The 4724-nt window shown below is 43.9% G+C and overlaps 1 protein-coding gene across 1 annotated transcript in view; it reads left to right on the top strand.

The window, feature by feature from the left end:
* The window catches only part of LOC109851320 (probable serine/threonine-protein kinase PIX7), a 10401-nt gene that overhangs the window by 3603 nt on the left and 2074 nt on the right, over nucleotides 1–4724 (top strand). The gene's annotated exons all lie outside the window — the stretch shown is intronic.

Raw genomic sequence — 4724 nt, 5'->3', positions numbered from 1 at the left:
AAATGATAAGGCTGAGAAGAAGCCTTCAAGAGTAGACTTCCTTCTAGAATTTACACGTTTATAGAACAGTCCCCCCCCAGTATTTCAGTTATCTTCGTTACTGTATAGCATTGCGTAAAATGGGATTCGAGCTTCTGTCAAAGTCTATGCATATAAATACAAACTTAATTGGTTGCGTGAAAATATCTTTCTATAAACATTGTGTTGGGGAAAACACCCCCAATTGTTGTTGAAAACCGTGTCGAGGAACCAAACCAAACGCCGATTAAATAGGGCCAAAACCAACCAAAATCAATGCACAAATAAAACACCAATTTTAACGTGGTTCGGCAATTGCCTACGTCCATGGGGCAAGAAGGGGATGGGGTTTTCACTAATAGAGAAGAAGAGTACAACTTGAGATTACAAATCACTCGAAGGAACAAACTAATCTCACAAACAAAGCTCTTAATCTCTCCAAATAAATCCTACTCAAATAGCTCAGAAAATACCTCTTTTCTGTGCTCCAAATATCCCAAACTCTTGCCTTAGAAACCCTAGAAACGTATATTGGTATTTATACAAACACCAAAACCCAATAAGAACAGGAAACCAAACATGGGCCTGACCCGCTACGCGGTCGACCGCCACGGTCGACCACACGACCAATGACAGAACCTGGAAAACTCCTACAGGGTCTGGCGGTCGACCGCGACAAACGACAGAGCCCAAATTCGCCTACAGGGTCTCGCGGTCGACCGCGTCAAAACCAGACTCCTCCTAGAGTCTGTGCACGTTCGCGGTCGACCGGCGTTACGCCACGGTCGACCGCGCAGCTTCCAAAGTGACTCCTGCGCTTCTAAAACCTGTTTTTTACCAAAATTCATCGCGGTTTCTTCAATTCTCCACCTCGGCGAAGTTTCTACCAAAACTGAGCCGACACCAACCAAGCCAAATGCCTCACTTGTTGCATCCAGTACGTCATGGTAACGGACTCATGAAAACGGATTCCATCCACACAAGTTGAGACCCAAACGGGAGTGCGAACACTCACCCAAACGTCAGTATCTACTCACCAAATTGGCTGCATCATAAAGACCGTCTACGTATCCTTTTGCCCAAAGAATCAAGCATTCACGTAGTTCAACCAAACGGCCTCCAAAGGCCCTCAAACAAATAGAAAAGTCTGCAACTCTTCTCCAATATTACCAACGGATCTGCAACTGATAGCGACCCCAAACTGATACAAATCAAACACCTCCATCTGAGGTGTCATGTCCACCAGCTGCAATCGAATCCAAAACCAATCCATCATCTACATCCGAATCCAAATAATCCCCAACCTGTGTCACCTCAGCTGGAATCCCAAATGACGTAGTATGATCTGGAGTATGTGAAATAAGTTTCACCCAACGTGAAGTAGCATCACCCTCCACCTGCTGCGATATCCAAACGACCTGATCAACACTCTCCACCTGCCTAGAGTCAAAAGTGACATTCCTGCTCAGAACAAAATCAGAAGCTCCCAAACAATAATCAAATGAGTCTCCGAATCCCAAACGCGCAATCGGATCAAATCTCACATCCTCGATGTGACTAAATACTGGGTAACCTAATATCCGACGTCGACCAAAATCTGAAGCAGCTCCACTAGATTCAATAACTCCTAATACAGCAGTCGACGACCTATGACTAAGATGACCCAAATATGTCGAAGCTTCAGAACCAATGCTCGACAACCAACGCCGATCCTCCTCCAGAATGGAACGACCCATCGAAACTGTCATCTCATCTTGTCATCCCAAAGTCTCCATACCAATGAAGTGTCTCCTATTGCCGTGAGCTCGGCACAAACGCAAGAAAGGACCCTTATCAAATCTAGAACATAACGAGTTATCCTTTCGGCCAATCACACTTCTTCAATGCTTGACGTTTTAGCGACTTACACCAACTGGACTGTCGCGTTCCCAAATAATGTTAAGAACAATCACCAACTATACTACGGAAACTACAAAAGATTAAAGCCTCTCCAATGATGCTCGCTTAGAAGCTCCCCAAATGCTGACTGAACACCCCTTAAGAAGTGCCACACTCGAATGCCATGGATAGAAGTTCCAACTCCACACGGTCTGCTCTCATCCTAATGGTGGCTCAAGAACTTTCATCGCAAGTCAAATCATTGCCTCATAAGCTAGGTCACGGCACACCAACAATCAAAACGCGCCAGGCAGCCAAACAACGTCACAATCTAGCCAAATGCCAATAAATCGTCAGAACTCTATCAATCACTCTGTGCTTACCAAGCAAATTATCTAAGTACTTCCTTTGACAACCCCATGTTTTTTTGTTCATGCACAATCATCGGAAGCTAAATTAACCTTCAAACGTGCATCCGCCAAGGTCACCCTATAGCCTGCTGCCTCCAAAGCTCCAAGTGAAATGATGTTCTTCTTCAACTGAGGAACGAACCTCACTCCAACTAATTCCCGAATCACTCTGTCACTCATCCTGATCCGAACGGTGCCAATACCACTAATAGGGCACTCATGATCATTACCCATGAGCACGAAATTTCCTTTTTTCAACTCCTAAAAGCTGGAGAATCAATCCCTCTTAGGGCAAATATGGTATGTAGCACTCGAGTCCAACATCCACTCTGTAGAGTAAGCAACACAAACAGACGGCAGTGCAGATAATGAGTAGCTCGAAGAATCTGAATCTGAATCGTTGTCACTAGCCTTGACAACATTCACTTCTGAAGTCTGAATAGCTTTCACCTTATTCTTCCCGGCTTGATCATTTAACTTTGGGCATTCAGTTTTCTAATGTCCATCTTCTTTACAAAAAGCACACTGATTCCTACGAATTCCAAGATGTGCCCCTCTAGACTGTGACCTTCTACCTTGGTTTGGACTCTTTACTCTTACAACCAATGCCCCCGCTACCGGCTCAATAGAAGTCTCCTTGTCCTTCTTCCTAAGTTGGTAATTCACTAATACAGCGGTGACCTCACTATATGAAAGAAATACCTTTCCATTAATAAAAGTAAGGACAAACGTCTCATATTCCTCGTCGGGCAAGGAAATCAACAATAGCAATGTCTTGTCCTCATCTTTAACAATGACATCTACATTCGCCAAATCTGCAAGAAGCTTCGTGTAGTGGTTCATGTGATCACTAATGGATGTTTCGTTCTTCAATTGGAAGCGATAAAGCCTCCTCTTCAAATACAAGCGGTTTTCGATGCTCTTCGTCAAGTACTTGTTCTCTAGGACTTCCCAAATCTTCTTAGCTGAAGTCTCATTCATCACATCATATTTTAGATCTTGAGTGAGACAAGACCTAATCACACCACACGTTGTCCGATTCATCTTTTTCCAAACCATCTCATCAATGTCGTCCGGTTTCCCGTCCAACTCCAACGTATCTTTCAAATTCTGCGCATTGAGCGCATCCAAGATTTCGCATCGTCAAAGTCCAAAATTGTTAGTGCCATTGAACTTCTTCACGTCAATCTTCATCGAGTGGATACTCAAACTTTGGACAGTCTTCACACCTGAAGAACCACCCTCAACTCCCTCTTTCTCAGCCATAATCCTCAACACACCAACAACCAATGCGGAAACAAACGAAGAATAGATCCAAATCTGAGAAAAGAAAGAAGTTTTACCAAAAAGATCACATCTTTCTCACCAACTGAAATCCTAGACGAGCTTCCCAAAACGATCTACTCCTCCAAATAGCCCAAGCGTAGCCCGAGCTCTGATACCAATTGTTGGAGAAAACACCCCCAATTGTTGTTGAAAACCGTATCGAGGAACCAAACCAAACGCCGATCAAATAGGACCAAAACCAACCAAAATCAATGCACAAACAAAACACCAATTTTAACGTGGTTCGGCAATTGTCTGCGTCCACGGGGTAAGAAGTGGATGGGATTTTCACTAATAGAGAAGAAGAGTACAACTTGAGATTACAAATCACTCGAAGGAACAAACTAATCTCACAAACAAATCTCTTAATCTCTCCAAATAAACCCTAATCAAATAGCTCAGAAATACATTTTTTCTGTGCTCCAAATATCCCAAACTCTTGTCTTAGAAACCCTAGAAACGTATATTGGTATTTATACAAACACCAAAACCCAATAAGAACAGGAAACCAAACATGAGCCTGACCCGCTACGCGGTCGACCGCCACGGTCGACCGCGACCAATGACAGTCACTTACAGGGTCTGGCGGTCGACCGCGACAAACGACAGAGCCCAAATTCGCTTACAGGGTCTCGCGGTCGACCGCGGCGATCGACCGTGCCAAAACCAGACTCCTCCCAGAGTCTGTGCACGTTCGCGGTCAACCGGCATTGCGCCACGGTCGACCGCGCAGCTCCCAAAGTGACTCCTGCGCTTCCAAAACCTGTTCTTTACCAAAATTCATCGCGGTTTCTTCACATTGTACCATTATGACTGAGTAAACCTTTCTGTAAGGCATCATCATCATCATTTATTTATTGCGTAAAATGTTGCGCAACAATTACCATTATCATGATGCAGCTATGGTTTTCATTGCACGAGCTCTGTGAAAGGGTTACATCTAGTTGAACCATAAAGGAAATATTATCCTTTATAAAGCATTAATTTTCTTCAGAAACCGACGTCCCGTATCTTGATCTTTTATCTTCTTACCATGAGCTGCTGCGCAATATTACTTTTTATTTAATTGTTTTCTTTCCTTTGCCCTGGCGC

Source organism: Asparagus officinalis, chromosome 8 (assembly GCF_001876935.1).
Source record: "Asparagus officinalis chromosome 8, Aspof.V1, whole genome shotgun sequence".
Classification (NCBI taxonomy): Eukaryota; Viridiplantae; Streptophyta; class Magnoliopsida; order Asparagales; family Asparagaceae; genus Asparagus; species Asparagus officinalis.
Note: the sequence above shows the minus strand (reverse complement) of the source record. Positions and strands in the feature narration are given on the sequence as shown.